Source organism: Phalacrocorax aristotelis, chromosome Z (genome assembly GCF_949628215.1).
Source record: "Phalacrocorax aristotelis chromosome Z, bGulAri2.1, whole genome shotgun sequence".
Taxonomy (NCBI): Eukaryota; Metazoa; Chordata; class Aves; order Suliformes; family Phalacrocoracidae; genus Phalacrocorax; species Phalacrocorax aristotelis.
The window spans coordinates 660,021-683,759 of record NC_134311.1 but is presented as its reverse complement, the minus strand read 5'-3'; the positions used below and the strand labels follow the sequence as shown (position 1 = coordinate 683,759).

Here is a 23,739-nt window from a genome sequence, read left to right as displayed (position 1 = left end):
CCCTATTCCCAAGTTCCTCCAAAGATCAGATTTGTAAAGTCAGAGAAAGCAAAATGTGAAATAACACTGATCTTAATGACACTTTCCCAGAAAACTTTCCAGAAAATCACAGTGCACGGACTGCCAGTTTGCAGAGATCTAAATAGAATGCAAGGCGTTGCTTTTATCTTTTATTAGAACGAATTAAAAAAAAAAAAAACAAACAAACACAAGACATTGAGATGTGAAGATGGTTCAAAATACAGTTTGCTGTGGTGCCAGAAGAAGGGTTCACAGACACAGCCTGGTGTAGTCCTCTCTACTTAGACTGCAGAAAGGTGTCTTTTTATTCAAATACCCACAGGTCTTCCATGGAAATAACCCTGCAGAAAGCAGGCAGTGGGGTGTCCCCATCTCCCTCTGCCCCTGGGCCAGGGGTCTGGGGTCCCCTCTCTTCACCCCCCCCAAACCGTGGGCTCAGAGGCAGCGGCACAGCGCAGGCTCCGGACTCTGAAAAGCTGAGTGTGCCCTTCAGGGAAGAGAAAGGGGCCCTGGACTGCACAGAGCCTCCTGCCCTTGCCCGAAAGGTGCACCCCTGCTCCCCTAACCTCTTGGTGGCAGGGGCCGCCCAGCCTCCAGCCGTCTCCGAGATGCTGCTGTGAGTGCAGGCTCCTTCATGAGAAAATGGCATGTCAGAGCAACAGGACAAGTTACAACACACTGTTGATTTCAGCACCGCTGACAAGAAGAAACGTGAAGATCCTCAAATTCAGATTGTTTTCTATAGGTATGTGATTTTATGATAGTGGTTTTTCAGGTCTCTAGATCTTGGAAAGACTGAAACTGAAAGTTTTCCCATGAGCCAAAACCATTTTTTAACTCTTTGGGTTGGCAGAGAGTTTGAGCCACAATTTCATTTCAAACTGATCTAAAAATAAAATTTTAAGATCTTTCTTTTCCCGTTATCAAAGAAATGAGACCTCATCTGATGAGACAAGAGACGGGAACGTGAGTTATTGCAAATTGCTGCTCACAACCCCCAGGTCACGGCCACGAAGCCCACTTCCCCCAGCGCCCCTGTGAGACGAAGGGGTCGGTGCCGGAACACTCCAGCAGCGCCCGGCACGCGGGCATCGCTGCAGCGATCTCTCAGCACATGCCCCACTTTCCTTGGCACTCTGCATCCACAAATCGGGATGCACGCCATTCCTCTCAGGCCCTTCCTACAGAATATTTATGGTGCATCCACATCCTGAAAGAATTTAAGGTTCAAAACAATTGATTAATTTGCTTTCCCGTTCTAGGGGGAAGCCAGATCCCTCACGGAAGGGCATCATGAATTCTAATTATTCAGTGCAGGCAGAAAATGGCTCTTTTAGATTAAAATGTTCTCCCCTCGTCACTGCCCTGCTTCCTTCTTCTCTCCCCCACAAAATTAAACTCTGATTATGTCATCTCTACAGCCTAGGGAAGGCAGAAATATCTGCAATCTACTTAAATTTGGCTGTAGAAGTGCTGGCAGAGAGTACCGGCCCTTGCCTAAGGGCCACCCCTAATGCAGAGAAGCATCGCTCTCAGCCTAGCCTCCACAGTGGTACCGCCACCCGGGAGTCCTCTGGTGACCCAAGGATGGCCACTGCTGCTCCTCCCCTCCTCGGCGGTAGAGCGTCACCGTGGAACGGCTCGGCACCTCGTCCCCCCGCCGTGCCCGGGTCTGTGGGCCAACAGGGGAGCTTCCCCTCCTGTCCTGCCCCACGCTGACCGCTCCCCTGTCCTCATTTTCCAATAGTTATTAAAAAAAAACCCCATTGCCATACTATTTTTCAAGATATTGAAACACTACAACATTTTCACTTTCTCTGAAGCCGCTGTCACACCCAGCACAGTTAGGATCATCGCCAAGGGCACTGAGCAAAGTAGCTGCTACTGGAGATGCCAAGAAAAGCAGCACCTCAGCTCCTCCGTAAATCAAGACAGCAGCGCTCACGGGCTGTTCTACAGGTCGGTCTGGTTTCCATTGCATCCCATTTCCAAATTAAACGTTCTGGCATCTGCCAACAAATGTTTATAGCAGGGTCACTGCATCCAGTCCCCAGGCAGGGGCCGGGAGGTGGCCAAAGGGGGCCCGCAAAAAAACAAGGGCACAGCTGCAAGTGCTGCAACCCCACTTTGCCCTCTCGACTGCATCTGATGTGCTTCCCCCCCGCAAAAAAACGGGTGGAGCATCCCTGTCCTCCATGAGATTTTCCTCCAATATTGGCAAGTTTCAATTGCACTGAAATAATTTATTTCAGAGAAACATTAATAACCCTGGCACAAAGACAGGATAAGAAGCAGCCTCCACCCCAGGGTGTTCCTACCCTACATAAGCAAAGCAGCCAAGAGGAAATGAACATCTGCATTTTATCAGTGGGCCGCAGTAACATGGAGACCAACGTCCTTCAAGACACACTAATTCCTAAGTGCCTTTGGTCTGGGCTTTTTAAAGGGTATTTTAGATGCCTGAGGTTGGAGGCAGGGCACAGGCGGCTGCGGGTAGAGCTGCCTCCCTCCCTGCCTCAGTGGGCTGGTGCTGTGCAGGACAGAGCAGCTCAGCCTGTGGAGAGCCATAACCAGAGCAGCGCCTCGCAAGAACCTCTGCTGCGCTGCGAGGCCACTGCCTAAAGGTTCAGGTACCCAAATACCTTTCTAAGTCTCCCCATGGAGAGGCTGGTAGCCCCCGCAGCACTGGCACCGTCAGTGGTATCTGTGAGCCTGCTGGCCTCCGAGACGGGGAGCACACAGCAGCTCTCATGCCCCTTCAGCCTGGAGGAGGTGGCGGGCTGAAGGAGAAAGCAGGAGGTCCTCCAGAGGAGAACCTCCTCCAGAGGAGAACCTACTCCAGGCCACCTCGCTGACCTCCTCCATGTCGCTGGAGAGCATCTCCAAGAGGTCCCCCAGCAAGGCTTGCACCCATCACTTTTCCAGCATCCAAAGGAGAAATGTCTTAGGGGAGGGGGTCTAGACAACCTGCGCAAGTCGGGCTGCACTCAAAATGCACATGGTACACTGTGCTTGTGTTACTGAAGGCAGAACAGGTCCACGCTCTTTGACTGGAGTATGGTGAGATTGGCAATGTCCTTCTCAGCATGGGAAGCATGTCCTTTCCTCTGTCACAGCCGTGTTCCAGTCAAGCTCTGTCTCCTCCACAGGTGACCTTGCCACAGATGCTTCCCACCAGAGCAGAGGAGTGAAGCTCCATTCCTTCACGTTCAGCAGCACCTGGGATTCCCCAGGCCCAGGCTGCCAAGGCCAGCAGGTGAGGATTTGGAGCCTTCATCTGGAGTCAACATGTTCTGGAGACTCAGGAGAGCATCCCGCTGCCAGGTGTGATGCTGAGGCGCTGGGCTGCCACTGCATGAGCCTGATGTGCTGCTGGTGCCACATGGTACACCCTTTTCTTACAGCAACATATTTCTACAAGCCAGAGAGCACAGTGCCACCATCCATCAGGACAGAAACTAAGCCAGAGGCTGGTTTGAAGCAGGTTGGTGGAGATAGGACTGGCATAAGCGATAGGATAAAAACAGTAGTAACACCAGAACTGGTGTTTGGGCAAAAAATGTGAGTATGGGATTACCTGCATTCCACAACCGTTGCCACAGCGTCACACAGACACAGATCCTCCCCCTCTGCTCTGCCCCAGTGAGGCCACACCTGCAGGGCTGCATCCAGTTCTGGGCCCCCCAGTTCAAGAAGGGCAGGGAACTGCTGGAGCAAGGCCAGCGCAGAGCTGCCAAGGGGATCAGGGGCTGGAGCATCTCCCTGGTGAGGAAAGGCTGAGAGACCTGGGCTTGTTCAGCCTGGAGAAGAGAAGGCTGAGGGGGGATCTCATCAATACCTGTAAATATCTGAAGGGCGGGTGTCAGGAGGATGGGGCCGGGCTCTCTTCAGCGGTGCCCAACGCCAGGCCAAGGGGCCACGGGCACAAGCTGGAACACGGGAAGTTCCACCTGAACATGAGGACAAACCCCTTCCCTGTGTGGGTGCCAGAGCAGGGGCACAGGCTGCCCAGAGAGGCTGTGGGGTCCCTTCCCTGGAGACATTCACACCCCGCCCGGCCACGGCCCTGTGCCCCTGCTCTGGGGGTGCCTGCTCACGCGGGGGGTGGGACAGGGTAAGCTCCAGAGGGCCCTTCCAACCCCTGCCAGTCTGTGGTTCTGTGATTCTGTGACCCTTCCTCAAAAAGCAAAGATGCAGAGCAGAGACACCTGAGGTCAAGATGACTGGAGAAGCCTCCATCCTGGCGATGGAGGCGGGGGGCTCGTTTCCAGTACTAAATGCTGCTACAGACAAGCTGCTTTCCCCCTCCAGCTCTCAGACTTTCCATCTCTCCAATGGAGAAATGATGTTCACCACTTTGGTGAGCTGCTGTGAGTCTGATGGATTAAAAGCGCCACAGCATGCTGAGCAACATGACACTTCAAGCACTCTTCCTACCCAGGTGTGCTACAACAAGGACAGACGGGCCAAGTAGCTCCTCGGGCAAGTAGCAGAGTGTGGTCATAGCACTGGGTTGCAACGGCACTTTGTCTGCACCACAGATCCTCTGCAGGTGCTGAAATACTTCAAGGTTGCGACACCCGGCTCGCCTGCTCCAAAAAAAAGCTGCCCGTCGCAGCTCTCTGCAAAGCCCCAGCTCGCCTGCGTGCAGCCACGGCCGCTCTCAGGGAGCTGCCCGTGCCACTGGGACCACGCGCTCCCCTGGGGCTTCCCAGGGCAGGGCCAGGACAGCAGAGCCCCCACCCTGCTGCACACCCACGTGCACGAGCGTGGCGGGGTTGCCTGCAAACAGGCCCCGGGCTGAAGCGGTACCTCCACGTGACAACACCTGATACCACGCCAGCTAGACCTGTCCGGAGAGGGGCTGGGGACCACGCAGCTGCACAGCAAAGGCACCCCGCGGCATGGGCAACACCAGTACCCCAGCTGGCGTCGGGGGAGCGGAGCACACGCTGCTGCTGCAGATGCGCCTGCACATACACAACCATCACAGACTCGCTGCAGGGACGAAAGGTTGCACGCTGTTTTCACTCTTAGGCATATCCCTGCCAGAATTCATCCCGCATTACTCCAAAAACCAGAATATGATGATGCCGAATAATAACTATATCAATTGGCACTGCGGGACTGGAGGGCGCAGCCACGTGTCAAAGTGCTTGGCTCTGCACACAGAAGATACGCAATAAATGTCCGTCCCTCCATTCACCAGGAGCTGGCGGTGTGCTCGCAATGAAAGCCAATTATCATTTCTCCAAAAAAAGTGCAAATAAGTAATTTTCTGCCATAAAAGAAATTATTTTGCAGCCAGCTGCAGAAGAGGTCAGCAACTCCCCTCTGAGCAGATGTGGCAAGCAGCACTTGGGCATCAGTGAATGCCCCCGCGCTGGCACAAGCTGCCTGAGGGAAAGAACAGCATGTGGCAGCAAAGAATTCTCCTGTCTCCAAACCATGGTGAAAAAAATGAGGGGGCAGTTTAGAAGCATTCTTTAGTTCACCTACCTTTTAAAAAAAAAATAAATCAAAAGGTGGCAAAGAGCATTTGCAAGTGTGTCTTTGTATACTACTGTGTGTAAACGTGAATCCAATTAACTTCAAATTTAACTACTAATGAAATTATCTCATTTTGCTATCAGCTCAGCTCTCATCCATGGCAGTAATTAACCACTGGGGGTTGTCACTCCCAGACACATGACACGAGGACTTCCCCAAGCTCAGGTGCTTCAAACCCTTGCAGAATTCATTACCCTGACAGTGTGAAAACCCTTCACTTTCAATACCACAGGGCACTAACACGTTTTTTTTTTTCCCTTTATCTAACTGATTGCCAGAAACAGTATGAAAGAAATGAACCCACTGGAGAGGTAATTAATTACTGCAAAGGATACATTAGAAAATGCAGGGGGTTCAGGTGGTGGGGAGGGGGCTTACGGAGCCCCTTTGCTGCTGCCTCAGAACCGTCCTCCGCAATAGCGGGGCGGTGATTTTCCTCTCCAAGACACGCACCGGGCTGCGCCAGGGGAACAGCACTCGTGTGCGCGGGACCCTTCGCCTGCGACTCTGCGCTTACAGCAGACGTGGCATTGCCATCAGCTCAAGAGCATGGTCAGCGATTAGGCAACGCGTTGGGTTCACGGGGTAATCCCACCCCTCCAGAGACAAAGGTTCAACACCAACAGGTTGCCGGTGTTGGGAAAGCCAGCCTGGCGGTGCCAGCGCATCCCCGCGCAGGCTCGCTCGCTCGCAGGCAGCCCCCAAGGCATGAGCCGCTCCAAAGTGGCACGCACCCCACGTCACACCCAGCACCAGGGCGCTCCTCCAGCAGAGACCAGCGCTTCCCCAGGGCCCGTCTCACGCACCCGCAGGCTCCCCACCCCTGCCCAAAGCAGGGCCCCCAAAGACCTGCCCAGCTGTGCAGAGCAGAGCCCTGCCCCAGCTCCACGCAGAGGCTGCTGCCTCACCTGTCTCTTCTCCTCTTTCCAGAAAACCATTTTTAAAAATGCAGGTTTACACTAAGCACAAAGGAGACGCAGTGATGCCTCCGGCACACTGTGACCTGCCCACGGCATCACGCGAGGAGCTGGGCAGGCGTTTTCAGGCTGCGGATCTACAGCCCCCGCCCAGCAACCCCTGCACGCAAGGAGTCCCGGTGCTGGCTCTGACAGCTACAGCAGCACACCAGCAAAATGGGCCACCCCGTTGCAGAAGGCAGGCTGGATGGATGGGACTCAGCTTTCGGCTGGGCTCCCTCCGAAATGACCCCGCACAGTCTCCAAGATCCCATAGCACGATGGCAGAAGGATGGCGCCTGCCCCGGAGGTCCAGTTCCTGGCCCTGGAACATGGCACCACCTTCGTCAAGCGCCCGCAAAGGTCAGCAGCAGAGGAAGGGACCTGCACTTGTGCTCCTCTCTCGCCAAGACCACCGGGGACCACCCTGCTGCCCCCGGAGCCGGCATGCATCGCTCTATTGATGGGCTTTGGCAGCCCCCCACTGCCGCACCCGAGAAGGGGGGGAGCGGTGCCTCACAGCTGGGGGGGTGCATTTGCTTAACACCAGAGAAGACAAAAACAAGTAATTGGTGGAGGTGGTGTTTTGGGAGCAAACCCAAATTTCCAGCCAAGTTCAGTCGAACCTGTTACCAGAACTGACTTACATTTTGAAAATCCTAGCTCCCACTACGAGCAGCTCTCCCTTTGCCCCATGAAGATCTTGATAACGCTAACCCTGCTGTTTCAACCATTATCCTAAAGAAAACATTTTGGCCAAACGCACAACCCCGTTAGCAGGAGAAGGACCTGACAAGCTCCACCGGCCGGCTCCTGCTCCTCCTCCTCCTGCTGCCTGGGGATACGTGTGTCGCAGCCAGGGTCTGCCCAGGGCACCTGCACAGGGCAGCGGCGCACCCCAAACAAGCGACGAGCACGTCTTTAAAAAATTATCTGATTTTATCACATAGGGAACGCTGCTCCGCGCTCAGCACAACAGCAGCACAGCACCTCCATCACCAACTCGCTGGGCCCAGAGCCACCGCGCGCATGCTGGGCCCAGCCTGAGCGCGGCTTGGGCTTCGCATCCTGCTGATGCCTGCGGGATCGCCTCTCACCCCGTACCGCCGGTAAAGCAGGTGCCACCAGCACATGACCCCGACACACCGAACCGCTGCTGTTAATGAATAACTTCCCTCCTGTGCTCATCCAGCTCTATTTGTGGACATCAAACCTAGTGTGGCATGCTTACTGCGATGAGTTACCTCTCCTGCACCTAATTAGAGGCAGATAAAACAGTGGTAACACACAGATCACCTGTAATGATTTTGCTGACTCGATTATTCTTCTGACAATTAGCTCTGGCTGCCAAAGCCTCACAGGAATGTCAAAGTCTACTTCCTACAAAGCAGGTAATGTCACAGGTGTGACCATGAAATCAATAATGAGGCATAGCTCTTGCAGAGGGCATCCAGGTCAGATGGAACAGCCCTTAAATTAAACATTGATAAGCAGAACACAATTATCCATCATGTTTAAGTGCCTGCGTGAAATTAGCAGCCAGGGAATGGGAGCAGTGGGGAAAAGATTAGTGGAGGAGGTATTGAAATGCACAGTGTCCACCGTGACTGGAGCTGCAAGTGCTTGTGACAGCGGCACCATAATCTGCTATCAAAGCCATAAAATTCAGATTAAGCACACTGCGCTGAAACAGGGGTTGCAGATGTGGGTCTGTTTTTCTCCTCACCTGCAAGGCAGATGTCTGAAGGAGTCCAGAGCTGCCCTTCGTAGCAGGTGTCTTTCCTACTCTTCCCATTGACATAACTAGAGGCAGGGCAGGAAAAGGAAAACCAGTACTTTCTGGTAAAGCAACAATGCAGTGGGCAAGTACAGACAAATGCTCCAGTCTGTTTTCTCTGCAATTTCGAAGCAAGAGTCCTGGAGCTGCAGAGTGCTCTGCCTGCAGCCTCATCCCTTCAGGACAACCTCTTTTGGCTGCTGCTGCATAAAATTCCTGTCCCTTCTTCCTTGCAGCCACGGAGCTCTTGCACCCTACAAACAACCCAACAGCCCAGCTTTTTAGGGTCGCTAGTATGAGAAGGCTATCTGTAGACTTGAGTTGAGCTGTGCCCTGTCATCCACCTTGATCTTCACCTTGATCTTCAAAGCCTTCAAAGCCTTCCCCTCCCATAACACATGGGAAGTTAGAATTCCCCAGTTTGACCCCTCATTTAATGCACACATGCACACAAAGTGTTGCAGGGGGCATCTGTGCGGAGACTAGGAAAAGATACCCTGGGTGGACAAAGCCTCTGCAAGAGCCCACCCCTACCCTTATTCTTGTGTAGCCATGTACCGAAATCATCAGTGCAATTTAACCTCTCCCTGGCTCCCGGTAAGTGAAACCTCCATGCCTTGCAGGCTTTCTCTTCATCCAGCTCAGCGCGGGGCTAGCAGGCACGCCGGTGGTCCAGGCGCAGCAAGGCGCCGCGTGGTCGGGTCTCAGGTGTCCAGCTACGTGTGTGGAGGGACGTGGGGAAGCATGGGGAAGCATGGCAGACAGCTGGAGAGGGTCCCACCACACTCCAGGTACGCAACACCACCAACTCCAGAGAGGGCAATGCTCCGCTGCTGGCGCCTCGTCCACCAAGAGGGCACCGTGGGGAATGGAGGGCAGAGGTGAGCACAAGGAGGATGAGACCTTGTGGGAGGGCACACAGTGGTCTGGAGGCATTTTAACACGCCCATTAGAGCCCTTCTGTGGGATCCTTCCCCTCCTACACCTGCCTGGAGAACACCAGAGGAGCAGTGGGGCACAAGCAGCACGGGGGCATCGCACCGCAGCCACACCCGCGCCCCGCGGGAGAAGGTCCTGCAGGGAAGGCTGCAGCCTGCCTGGCACAGCCTGCAAGTCCCACACGGGTGCTCATCCCTGCATCGTTCCCGTGTGCTTAAAACATCTGAACACCTTTATTACTGAGGATCACAGGCATCCCCAAAGGAGGGGGTGAACACGCAGCCACTGGGAAACCCCATCCACAGCCAGGGTTGCCCTGCTGCCGGCACCAAAGCACCCAACATTTGCTCAAGCACAGCGATGCATGGGAAAAGCGTGCTCTGAGGCTGAATCAGTGCAGAAAAAGGGGGCTCAACAGCACCGGGCAAGCACACAGCTTCCTTGGGTTGCCACGCCGCGACCTCAGGTTGAGGGTGCCGCAGCGGGCGCGCCACCTGCGCGGCAGCACCGACCAAGGAGCTGAGCACTGCACGAAGTGGGGTCCTGGCTGGGGTGTCTCCCCCGACCCTGCCAGCACCTCTCCGCTCCGCAGCGCTGTGTGCACTCGCTCGCGGCGGCAGCCCCTTGCTGAAACGCGCAGCGGCTCCAACCAGCACTTCTGTTGATTCAGCACCGGCAGTGTCGCGTTGTTCACTAAAATGAGGGGAAGAAAAAAGAAGAGGAAAGTGCAGGCAGGCAGACCAGCTGGCAAGCCCAGCCGGGCCGCTCAGGACCGGGTGCACGGGGCAGGTGCTGGGGCATCCTCCAGCGCACAGCAAGGAGGACAAGGCAGACCACGGCCACGAGGTTTCCCTTTATGCCAGCCAAGACCTCTTTTAATGAAACCTTTTCATTAAGAGACAGAAATGCCCCAAGAACACTTGAATCATGAAACCAGGAGTTTATGCTAGAGAGGCTGTTCATTTGGGCATTTTAACTCCAAAAGCTTCTGGGAAAAGTTTTGAAGGTGTTAGAACATTTGATTTTTCTTTAAAAAAAAAAAAAATTAAAACCTCATTGTCAGGTTTCAAATGACTTCACTATGTAAAATGTAACCTACTGAGGACAGGTACAAAAATGGTCCAAATAAAAACAAGAGGTGTTTTTACCTTGTTTGTTACTTTCAGTTCTTAAACTTTCCTCAGATCTGGCTTTTTTTTTAACAAGAAGTTGACCTGAAAAAAGTCAAAATCTTTAATATTTTCACAAGGCAGGAAAACCCATTCCCCCCAGACTTAGTTTTGAGTATGGCTCATCATACGCTGGCAGGCATGGGGTTCACAGGGCTCTGCCAGAGCCGAGGGAGGTTGGACCCCCGTGTGCTCAGCCCAAGATGGGGACCCCAGAAAGGGCTACGGGGGCACAAGGAGCCGGCAGCTCAAGCTTGGCTAAGCCCCTGCTGGCTCCTGATCCAGGTACCTCCACCAGTGTGGAGGAGAGCCATCTCCCCAGAGCCCAGGTTTCAGGAACAGGGGTTTCCCGAGCTCACCCCGGCCCCAACAGGAGAGGAACTGCCAGCGGGCAGAACGAGATCTCAGAGGATAGACCACCAGCGCACTTGACGCTGAAGTTTATGGAAATATTCAAACCAGTTTCAGGTCTGGTCACACCTTCTCTTTGTACGGAGATGAAGTGTGACGGCGAGAACTGGCGTCCCTCTGTCCCAGCTGACAGCGAGGATCATAGGGCAGATGGGAAGAGGCAATGTGGCAGGCAATTAACGTGTGGGAATTGATGGAGCAGCGTGAGGGAATCCAAGCCAGCTTTCACGGCCTCTGGAAGGGAAAGTGACCAGGGAAATGCCGCCTGGAAGCACGGAGCTGCAAAGGCGTGTGCGGGGCAGAGACAGGCGCAGGCGCCTCCTCCGGCCCTGGTCGTACCGCTGGTGCCAATTACACCGATCTGCAGTTTTCGCTGTTTCAAGAGGGATTCACTGCACATCAAGTGCTCTGCTCAGCAACCCGCGCTAGTTTGGAAATGACATCAAGTGTTGCCTTCAAAGGCAAAAAACCCCATGTGTCTACTTATCTGAGAGACCAGTTAGCCTCCTCCTGTCAAACGACATGTTAAAAGGGGAGAGGAAAGAAATCTCACATAAAAATAATGGGCTTACCACCATGGCAGATCTTAGCCCAGAAAATATTATTTTTTGGACAAGGGCAGTTCATCATGCAGTGTATTATCCAAGCAGCAATGAAATTAATCGTTAAAACAGAAACAATAAAACCCGCTTCAATGAGTTCAGAACTTAAATAAATGCAGAAGAAACCAAAAGCAAAAGCCGCCCCTCAAAAAAAAAAAGAACATCCCAAAACAAAGCACCTCTTCCTGCTAAAATGCAGAAAGTGCCAGTTGGGCTGTTTTTCTGCTGCTCTGTTAACATGCTTCTGCATTTCATATCCCCCTGCATCTCAGGTCTGAACGGCCCTTACACACCTCACAACCACGGCCAAATTAAAGACGGGGTTTTTTTTCATCCCATTATTTCTAAAATGTACTCCAGCCAGCATGCTACACGCAATGAATGAAAGAACTAGGAGAATTAAACCACGCAATGAAACAGCTTTCTGACGAATAAAGCTATGGAAATTTTAGGCTCCATTTACTTCTCAATCTAATTTTGCCCTCCAATGCACATTATGTCTGAAATGGGATCTCATGTGGTTTGATCAGTGCTCTTAACGCATGCAGAAGCAACATATTCCCTTTATTGTTGTTTCCTTTCTGCAGCACAGCAATACTTCTAAGACGACCAGCGCAGCAGGCTCTGTGAGACTGTCTCTACAGCAATCACTGTGCTGCTGGAAGGCCGCAAGCTGACCAAAAGGATCCGCAGCTCGAAACTTTGTGGACCGAGGGATCCCTGTTCCTGCAAACGCAGAGCTACCTGCTCAACACTGTAACGACTGCAAGTGCGAGTGAGTGATCACAAGGTGTTTAAATGAGATAGTTTTTCCTTTTGTTTCTTCCCCAGTGTTTGAATTTTTGCATACACTATTTTTGCATAGATGTTTTCGAGCCTCTCTTTGCAACCAGGAGGACTAGAAAGCTAGTATCAGTTCGTGAAGAATTAAAAACTCTCGCTGTAACAGGACTCTAGACGCTGGAGCTACAAGAGAACAAATACCGGGAGCTACAGGATGAAAACAAAAGCATTGGTAGCATTTTACTGTGGAGCCATGGGTGCTGCTGAAACCTACTGGATACGTTTGGAGAGAGGTGGCCCACCTCCAACTTCTCCCTCTTTAAGAAGTGAAAATCCAGCACATTTTCAACCCCGCACATTCAGCTGGTTTAGCACATAATTAGCAGTTAACACAAGGGACATGCATCTCAAAGCCAGCCCTGAGGGGGTGGGTGGCCCCGCATGCCCCCGGTTCTCCAACTCAATCCTCCCTTCTAAAGCCTTCGCTGAGGCCAGGAGATGCCCTGAGGACGGAAGAGCTGCTCCTAAGGAAAAACATCCCCCGTTAGGGCTAAGACCTGCCAGATTTACTCTGGACACCTGGCCAGGAGACCCTGCTCTCCACAGGCAATTCAGACGCAGCGGTCGCACCGGCCCGCGGGCAGCTCGCTTGCCCATCCCGCGCAGCGGGCAGCCACCTCCGCGACCTTCCGTGGCACGGTGGCTTGGGGAAAGGCGGGGTGGTGGCCCCTCCACCAGCCCCCGCTGCCACGGCCACTCCCTGAAGAGCATCCAAGACCGTGGTGGCCACCTGCTGCCAGCTGGTACCGCTCCCACCGGGAGCCGGGCTGCCGATACTGGGGGGAGGCCGGGCTGTGACACCAACGTTCTGGCCACCTGCCCAAAAAGGACGTGCTGGTACAGGCATCGCTCCGCAGCCTTGCCAGCAGCAGCAGGCAGGGCAGCCCACCTCATCCTCCCAACCAGGCACCTTGGGGGACGCTGCCCCAAGGCCTGAGGGCTGCATGTGGAGGGTCCCAAAAGCCAGGCGAGCCAGCGGTGGTGGGCTGCCGAGCCCCAGGTCCCTGCCGTGACCCACCAGGCTGCGGTGGTTGCTGGTGGGGAAGGGGCTTCATGCTCCCCAGCCGAGCATGGGAGAGCAGGTGGGTGGTCTGGCAAGAGTGCGGTGGGACCCAGCCAGGCGACCCGGTGAAAGAGGACGTGGGTTTCCAGTTGCCTTGCAAAGGACAGCAGTGACATCCAGAGGGCTTTTGGGAGCAGTGAGAGCAGGAGGAGAAGCCCAGGAGACAAACAAAACTAGGCGCGAATCCTGCCGGCCCCAAGCCTGATCCTTGAAACCCTCCACCAACGCCCACCCTGAAGATGGACAATGCGCTGGTGGGTCACACCGTGCCCGGGGCCACAGCGCCTCGAGTACCAGGGGCACCAGGGGCTGCCAAAGCTCGGCAAGATTCCCAACGACCCAGGGCTTCACCACCCCACTCCTCCCGGGCACACGGACACCTCCCAGTGCTGAGGGGCCCTGCGAGCACTAGCATGGGCGGATGGGACCCTGCAGCCCACCGGCACATCCAGGAGCGGGAGGAGAGGAGTATGTTAGCAATCAGTTATTCAGCTTGCTAGTTAAGCACAGAGGGAAAAAAAACCCAGCAGCTTCCACCAGTCTGTCTTGCAGAGATGTTAAACCCATGCTGAAATCTTCCATCTCACAGGAATCAATATTTATGATCTGCATCTGGAATTAATCTGAGATGGAGACATTTCCAATCTAAGGATCATTGCTAATGTCATCAGCAGTTTTCTGCTCTTCACAGGAAAAATATTTACACCCTAGATTTTAACATCTTAATTAGGGCTCAACAAAGTCCAGATCGACAACCTAAGTGTGATTTTTCTGATACTTCAATAACGTTATTTTTATCCCAAATAAGATGAAGAGCTGAAATCAGGCATTTTACTTGGATTCTGTGATGGAAAAAATGAAGCTGTGGAAATGTTGACATACTGGAGTTTCAGTATTTTTCCATCAAAATATTTTTAATTGTCAAGATTGAAAAATTTCATTCCCTTCAGTTGAAAGAACCTGAAACACCTTGTTTGAAATCACTTTAAGACAAAATTGCATTTTCCATCTGCCCCGTGAAGCAGCAGGACCAACATCATGCTTCCAAGTCCCATATCTTTCCTAGCTGTAACTAGATAGCATCTCCCATAACATAGCCAGATGTGTAGCTGAACTGACGCACCACGTAGTTCAGAAAATAATAAACTTACGGATTATGTTACAGAAGGTGTCCTCCAGTGAGCACAGACCAGAGGACAGAACCAGATGTGGAACTGCGACTCCCATATAGCAAGAAACACCGCAAAAGCATTAATATTGTGCTCACCATACTTCATCTCTGCCTAGGAAAGCATCAGGTTGACCAAAAATGCTCCAATATGATTTTTCTGTCAAAAACGCTGGCCTCCCCATGGGACCGTGCAGCCCCCCCCGCTGCCCTTCCCCTTCTGTGCAGCGCGGCTGGCGCCTCGCCCCCAGCCCGTGGTGAGCCCAGCGCACACACGTTAAACGGTGACATGGCTCTGGTGGCCGTGTGCGTGTTTGCAAACGGGCACCCAACGTGGCTTCTCGGTGCCCCAGCAGGAACCATCCTGGCCGCTTCTTCTGGCCAAAGCGGGTGGCCGCCCTCGCCCCGCCACCGACAGATGCCAGTTGTGCCACGTTGGTTAGTCCATGGCTGGAGCCGGTGGCCGAGGGAGCAACGCAGGCAACGAGCCGGCTCTGCCTGCACGCTGCCTGTGCTTTGCCACCAGCCAGCTGTCCTCCCCTGGTACCCAGGGAAGGAAAAGCTTTGCCAGCTGACGGCAGCATCAGCCATTGGAGGCAGCGCCACGTTGCTCCTGCCTGCAAAAGCTACAGGTGCGCTCTCTCATTGCACCAGGGTCACTAAAATGCAGTTTAAAAATGCAATCAGAAAATTTAGACATTAACCAACACATCTTTTTGAGGGCTCTTGCACGTTAAAGGCAGCTGATGGGATTTTGCTCCCAAGCCACAGTGGGAGGCTCCCCTTCTGCCACATTCAAGCAGGACCAGGACAGCCCCACCGGTGCAGTGCCAGGACCAGGGGATGCTGCAGTGGTGCCCAGCGCTGGGCTGAGGGGCACCTCCACCCACCACAAGAGCCCGGGGGCTGCACACCCTGCCCAGGTCTGGGTGAGATGCTCAGGGCTCACCCAGTCCTCAGCCGTCACCCCTCACATGGATGCTCCCAGCTCAGATTTCCCCCTGCCTGCTCCCCTCCGGCCAGCACAGCTGAGGATGGAGAGCAGGGAGACAAAAGGGGGTGCGGGAGAGTGGCCAGAGGAGGTCCCCGGCCCACGGTGCCCGTCATGGCGTCAGGATTTATAACTGTATTAAATGGCATGACAGTCAGCCACGATAAATCAGCTCCCCTTCTTCCCAAATCACAGACAATAAAAGCTTTGGCAGTGAAAGTCATTCATCATCATAAAGACTTGAGACGTTCCAGCCATCAATTTCACTCACATCCTTAATACACTGGAGAGGAGTGGTGGAGTTTTAGGGGGGAAAAAAGAGAGGGAGAGAAGAAAGGGAAAAATAATTAAAAGAAAACATGAAGAAAGATTGGACAGGAATCATTACAAAGGTCAGAGAAAAGAGTTCCTTCAAGACAGCACTTCTGATGATGGGGCAGAGCTGCCCTGCTCTTGGACGGGCATGTGTGACGCTGAGCAAAGCTGCAGGCCATCCCTACCACCCTGAGGGGTCCGCGGCGGAGGAGGGGCCCTGGAGGGGGGACCGAATGTCATGATGCCTCCCACCCCTGTCCAGCCCTGCATCCCCGCAGGTGCCACTGCTGGGTCCCCGCTGCCTACGACACCTTCATGCTGCTGAGGTGCCAGGTCCGGAGCCGGGCTGGAGGAAGGGTGGTGAGAGTGCAGGGCTGATGCTGCGGGAGCGCTGCTCTGCAGCAATGACGGTGCCGTCCCCACCACGGGGGCTGCAGGTGCACCATGTCCCCCCAGCGAGAGGGGGCTGGTGCGCAGCCCACCCCCCACAGAGGTCTGCTGCACCCAGGGGACCTTGGAGCCGCAACCACAGAAAGGGAGCCCTTCAACCAGGGTCTGCAGACGACGCCTTGCAGAAGAAAGCACAGAGGTAACACAACTGCCTATGAACCCCCGGGTGACATGACACACCAGAGCATCGGTTTTGCGCCACTCCAAGGGGACAAGCACAGCTGGCCAGGGCAGGGAGCCGAGCTGCGGGGGGGCAGCTCTCCCAGGCAATGGGTGATAGGTCCGTTTCCAGAAGCCGCAGGCAAAGGGAGATGAAAGTCAGTGGATGAGCCCAGCGGTGGACTGGGGGTGAAGGGCAGCAGAGGGCACAGCGCAGGTGTCCCCATCAGGGCTTACAGAGCAACCTCCTGCTCCTCAGACACCAACAAGCTGAGCTTTTACTGAGTCCACACCATGCTCAGAGGCACTGATGAGTCCATTTCACCACTGCTTCAGTACCAAAGCCATCATTCATGAAACACCCAAGGAGTGTCACAGAGCTACTTCCTCCATGTCACAGAAGGGCCCACCAATACCCACTCACATCTGAAGAACTTAAGAGCTTCTCCCATTAAAACCTGGGCTGATGAGACTTGCAGGTGTTGAGCATCCCAGACAGAGTACGGACAAAACCTGTTTCCTGAGCAGTGAGATGCACAGAGCATCCCTAAGCCTGTTCAGCAGCAGTGAACCGTCACAGTGGACAGGGTGCACCTGGCCATGAGGTGGTGATCCCACCTCTGCAAGACCTGATGTGCCTCCTGCAGCCTTGTGCATCCTCGCAGCAAGAGGCCGTGGCAGCTGCCTGCACCTCTAGTGCGCTGGGGAAGACAGCCAGGCTTGGCAATGCTGAGGTCACTGCACAAACATTTAACTGCAGAGCAAACAATTGGTTACTCCAGGGTGGACAAAGACGTCGGATGCTCTGGGGCAGGACGTGGGAGGTGCATGGACCACCTCCCGGTACAACCCCAGCCGCCGCAGGCAACGGCACGCAGAGCAGAGACATGGATCTGCACCCCTGCACAGCACACACGTGCGTATGGTGCGTGACGTATGGGACGCCTGTACCACGCGTCCCTGTCACGCAGTTTATGGCCACTGCCCGCTCGCTCGTGTGACGGCGGCCCCTTGCCTGCCGGGGAGTGGCCCGCGCAGCTCCGCAGGGAGATGCCAGCAGGGCCACCGGGGCAGCGGAAGCCCTGGCTCGGCAAGACCAGGTCACATTTTGCCTGAGCTGGTGCCTCTCCTGCCAGCTTGTCTGTCTCTGTGCCAGCACGGGGGCAAGCGAGGCCGCGACACGTTTGGGTCTGCCTGTGCTGGCTAGCACCAGTAGGTCAGGCAGCACGGGACACAGTGCTGCTCGGCAGCGAACTCTTACCAGACTTGTTCGAGACTACATCAGATCAGTGCCTGTGTCCATATTCCATCTTTATTACAATATTAACAAGGACAGAGGGAGCAAAAGCAAGCCCTCTGTTTAGCACTGAAAAACAGATTTGCTGACAAAGCGAATCTCATCCACACCCCCAAGTATCTCACACCTCTTATGGATTTTTGCAACTACTGCAGCTGCAGCAGCATCTGATGGCTTCCCACCATGCTCTTCCAAACCTTCCATCCTCCTGCAGATTGTCAAGCCCCAGCGGTCCAGGACCAGCCTTCCCATGGAGGATGATCACCCCTGGGGAGGCCACCAGGTCTGGACCCCCAGCTACCAGAAACAAAACCTGCTAGGGAGGAGATAACCTACACATATCCCCTCTTTAGAGGGATACTGCTGATGCACAAGCATTTTTTTAGGAGTTAGTGCTCAAAAAAGGTATAGTGTCAACACAGGGCTGAGCTCAAGGAATTTAGATTGTTGCTAAGAATGTACAATGAAAAGGAAGAAAACTCCAGTGGGACCCCAATACTTCTTTCATGCCCTCGCTGAATTCACTTTTCAGCCACATCTACGTGAAAATCCCAAGTCAGGTGTCAAGCCTGTGGCAGCACAGGCAGTCCCTGTCCCTGCTGATTCTCATGGGATTTCCACAAGCGATATTCCTCCTGGTCGGCAGATGTGCCAGTTTCATCAAGCAGCTCAAAACCAGGTAACTTGTATTTTGAAAAAATGCCAGTGACATTTTCTTTTTCCCTCTGCATTTTGCTTTTTGCAATTTCTTTTTTTTTCTTTTTTTTAATTAAAGTTCAACATTTTTATGACAACAGAGTCGTTTAGTTTGGAAAAGACCTTTAAGATCACCAAGTCCAACCGTTAACCTAACACTGCCAAGTTTACCACTAAACCATGTCCCCAGGCACCATATCCAAACAGCTTCTGGTTCCCTCCAGGGAGGGAGACTCCACCACCTCCCTGGGCAGCCTGTTCCAATCCCTGACAACCCTTTCAGTGAAGAAGTTTTTCCTAATACCCAACCTACACCTCCCCTGATACAGCCTGGAGCCGTTTTCTCTTGTCCTATTGCTTGTTACTTGGGAACAGAGACCAACCCCCTCCTCACTCCAGCCCCTCTCAGGCAGCTGCAGAGAGCGAGAAGGGCTCCCCTCAGCCCCCTCTTTTCCAGGCTAAACCCCCCCCAGCCCCCTCAGCCGCCCCCCAGCACACTTGTGCTCCAGACCCTGCCCCAGCCCCGCTGCCCTTCTCTGGACACGCTCCAGCCCCTCAAGGCCCTGCTTGTCCCGAGGGGCCCAAACCTGAGCCCAGCATTCGAGGTGGGGCCTCCCCAGTGCCGAGCACAGGGGCCCCATCCCTGCCTGGCTCCTGCTGGCCACACCAGTGCTGACACAAGCCCGGGGGCTGGTGGCCTCCTTGGCCACCTGGGCACTGCTGGCTCATGCCCAGCCGGCTGTCAGCCAGCACCCCCAGGGCCTTCTCCGCCGGGCACTTCCCAGCCCCTCTGCCCCAGGGCTGGGGTGCTGCCTGGGGTTGGTGTGACCCAAGGGCAGGACCCGGCCCTGGGCCTTGTTAAACCTCACACAACTGGTCTCAGCCCATCGACCCAGCCTGTCCAGGTCCCTCTGCAGAGCCTTCCTGCCCTCCAGCAGATCAACACTCCTGAGCAACTTGGTGCCATCGGCACACTGACCGAGGGTGTCCTCGATCCTCTCGTCCAGGTCATTGGTAAAGACATTACACAGAACCTGCCCCAACGCTGAGCCCTGGGGAACCCCGCTCGTGACCGGCCACCAGCTGGGTTTAGCTCCGTCACCACAACTCTCTGTTTTTCTGGCCAGTTTTTCACCCAGCAAGGAGTACACCCGTCCAAGCCATGAGCAGACACTTTCTCCAGGGGATTGCTGTGGGAAGCCCTGTCAAAGGCTTTACTAAAGTCTAGGTAGACAACATCCACAGGCTTTCCCTCATCACGAGGCGGGCCACCATGTCACAGAAAGAAATCAGGTTAGTTAAGCAGGACCTGCCCTTCCTAAACCCGTGCTGTCTGGGCTGATCACTTGGTTATCCTGTACGTGCTGCGTGACGGCACTCAGGATGATCTGCTCCGTGACCTCCCCCGGCACCGAGGTCACGCTGACAGGCCTGTAGCTCCCCGCATCCTCCTTCCGGCCCTTCTTGTAGAGGGGCGTCACGTTTGCTAATCTCCTGTCAGCTGGGACCTCCCCGGTTAGCCAGGACTGCTGATAAATGATGGAAAGCGGCTTGGTGAGCACTGCTGCCAGCTCCCTCAGTACTCTCGGGTAGATCCCATGCGGCCCCATGGACTTGTGTGTGTCTAGGTGGTGTGGCAGCTCACTAACCATTTCCCCTTGCATTATGGGGGCTCCGTTCCGCTCCCCGTCCCTGTCTTCCAGCTCAAGGGGCTGGGTACCCAGAGTACAACTGGTCTTACGATTAAAGACTGAGGCAAAGGCGGCATTAAGTACCTCAGCCTTTGTCGCTATGTTTCCCCCCCATCCAATAAAGGATGAAGATTCTCCTTAGCCCTCCTTCTGCTGCTGATTTATTATAGGAACATTTTTTATTGTCTTTGACATCAAAACCTGAAAGCCACACTTTTTTGGCCTGATGTAATATGAAGTCACAAAGAAAAAACTGCCCGTTAAAAAAAAGCCCCAAACTGGTTTATGAAATCTCTAGTCATAGATAACACAGTGTTTGCCAGGGCCAGAACTACAGGAAGAGCTCTTTAAAAGAAGGTAGTAAGGAAAATAAGCAAGAATTTCCCTTCCTAGTCTGCAACAGAAGATGCTCCCCTTCTCCCAAAACATGCTGCAACATCATCAAAACATCTGGATCCTTTGGCTTTCTCTCTCCTGGCTAGGCAATGGGCACTTTTGTCAGCTCCCAACTGGGAACAGCAAGGAGCTGCCGGTGGCACGGAGCTGTCAGAGCTCTGGCAGCAGCAGCTCACAACCGGTCCTGGCTCTATGTCGAAGATGTCTCTGCTGGCCTCCTGGAGACCACAGCATAAAGCTAGGGAGCCCATCCCCTTCAGCTCCACAGGGCTGCTCGGAGCCAAGCCTTTCGAGACGCACCTACGCTCAGCACCTGCAGGCAGCAATGCCCGCCAAGCTTCATGCTCATCCACTTTGGAACACTTTACACATTGCAGCTTTTCTTTTGTTAGCCCTCCTAAGTCTCTCCTAGATTGAGAGAATAAAAAAAAAGGCACGTTCCTAGACGATGGTATGAGAGTGCGAGCTGATGGCGGACAGCAAGCATCCTCATGGCATGCTCTCCACTGCCCAGCAGCGCACACAGCCCTTGGACGGCCTCTGTTTCACCACTCCTGCTACGCGCTTCCCAGACTGCCACTCTGACATCTCTGTAAATACACAGGGTCTCCAAACAGGCCAGGTATCACAGAAGAAGTAACTCATATTTGGCCAACTAAGGCCACCTACCGTTGGTGGTTTAGCACATCTGGAGGTGTCTTCAACCACTGCCATCAAAACAAGTACCTGTCCTAGAAATGTATTTGTTGCCTGACTCATACTACCACAAGGCTTTATTTTTGTGCTGTGCATATGCACAGATGCCAACACGTCCCTTTACCCATCTGGAAATATCATTTTGGTGGCTTGCACCGACACTCTCCGATGTTTTGCTATTGTTGCAGGCCAAAAAAAAAAAGCAATTTAGGAAGCATTTATGCTAACTGGTGTGTTTTCCTTTTTTTAAAAAATTATTTCTAATTTGGAGATCTGTGACAGATTTACAGCATTTCTCTGGCAGTGAAAAATGCCTTCTGTGAACTGCATTGGCCACTGACATCCTAACGCAGGTGGCAGCAAGCCACCCTGCCAGCTCTGTGCACGGGAAGCCCTGGCTGCTGCGGCGGGGGCACCCCCAGGACCAAACGCCGGTGGGAGACACTGTGGGAGGAGGCAGCAAGGTGCTTCCCACCCACTCACGCAGAGTCAGTTTGGTGCCCAGTTTTTTTCAGGGCACTTCGGCTGGGGTGAGCACGAGCCGAGGCCGTGCAGCGCGTTTGCAGAACAAGCCCCAGCCTCGCAGCAATCAGGACCAGCGCGGGGGCACCAGAACCCTCTTGTCTTAATCCTCCTGCCACGGCTGTTCCATTTAAAATTGTATTTATTATCCTTACCACAGCGGTACCGGGGGCAGGGGGAAACAGATTTAATTAATTAGAGATTGCAAAATCCTTAAGTAAAAGATGCTATGTAAATGCAAATTGTTATTATACATGCTTTGCACCAAAACATGTTTACCATAGTTAAATTCAACATTTAAATCCACAGCCAAACTCCCAACAGAGTCAGGCTGTACATCATCAAAAGAGGCAGTTAATAGCCTGGGTCTTAGTGGGGTACGAGTGGCCTCGTTTGCTTTCTCAAACGTGCTTGTTCTTTTCCAATGGCAAGATAAGAATTCATAAAAATGGAAAAATTCAACAGTGTTTCAGTTAGACTCTGTCCTGTCATTAAAAATGACACTTTTGTTTTTCAGATTGGCTGCCTTTCCATGGGAGTTTATGCGGCCTTTTTTCAAGTCTTTAACGTGACAGGCCCTATTGGGAGTGACGAATAGATTATTGGAAAATGCATCTGCACTTTTATCTATTAAATGTAGAGACTAAGCTGTAAATCTAGTGTTATGCCGCACTAGAAACCAGCCATCTACCAACACCGATTTGCACTTCAAAACAGTCCCACAGAAATTAAAAGTGATAATGTTTAAACACTGATCAACATTTCTACATAGAGACAGATTTTATGACCAAAACATAATGGTCTCAGAAGAAGACTTTTTATTATTGCTATTACAATTAGCCAACAAAAAAATGTAGCAAAGCATTTTTTTCCAAAAGAAAAAGCAATTTCAACAAAACCAAACCTTTTCTTTTCTTTCTTCAAGACAGTGTTGATTTTAGGGGGGAAAAAAAGACAAAAAAAAAAAAAGACGGAATTGTGAAAATGCTACATTACTCTTATCTCAGAGAGTAGGAATGGGAAGTATAAACTGTTCACTTTAAAACTACTTTTCATTTAAAACTTCAAATATTTTAAAATTTGAAATAAAAATAATCGAAATCCTTTCCTTCAGCTGGTGAAAACACAGTGGTAAAACTTCCACTTACCAATATCTCAGCAAACCTCAACTGGGTAACAATTCCCTCCAGGACCTTCATGTGGCCCTCCTTCTCTCAGCAGGGCAGGTCCACTCTAGCTTAAGCTAAGTGCTCCTCGCTCCCGCAGTAGCCATCGGAAAGAAAGAGGCACCCTCTGATGAGGACCCCTAACTTCATATCCAATAATTCATGGGCTAAGACGCCTTCTGCAGGTGCTTTCTCCTTCCCGCCTGGAGATCCTGCTACGGGGATTACCACCCACTGACCTCCTAAATGCTGAGAAATCGGTGAAAAGGGTCGACCGCATGTCGTTCTTAAAATGTGAAGTAGCAAATGCATTTAAGGGACAAACAGTGTTTCTGAACGAAACCTGGTTCTTTCATTGTGGTCAGCAAGACCTGGGTTTAGACCTAAATTCACAACAACAAAGTTCAGCTGCAGAAACAAATAGAAGATTTCTGAGTTGATTATTTTTTTGACTACAGCAACATACAAATTAAAATAAACATCCTCTTTTTCCCCCAGGAATCACCAATGGCAGATTTCACAAAGCATTTCCCAGCATTATTAAGGCACTTTTGGACTTCACATTAATGAAATATTGACCTTGTACCACATTTTTTGTACCTCTGAAATAATAGTGAACTGTGAACATCAGGTGTGCAAGAGAGAGTGAAGAGTCCTATTTCACTATGTATTCCTCAAAGGCATGTATTGTGAGCTTTATTTTTGCTTCCAAGCTTCACGTTATTGTTTCTATTGGACACGAAAAGTACTTTGTCATCTCAGATCATCATCAGAAATGGCCCATAAAAGGCAGATCAAATGAGGCTTAGGCCAAGAGAGAAGCAGCCCTTTCTTGGCTCCTTTCAGCACCAGTTCCAGAGA

General features: G+C 52.8%; 1 protein-coding gene across 1 annotated transcript in view; it reads right to left on the bottom strand.

The window, feature by feature from the left end:
* Positions 1-23,739, bottom strand: part of PAX5 (paired box 5) — a 135,282-nt gene that overhangs the window by 31,701 nt on the left and 79,842 nt on the right. The gene's annotated exons all lie outside the window — the stretch shown is intronic.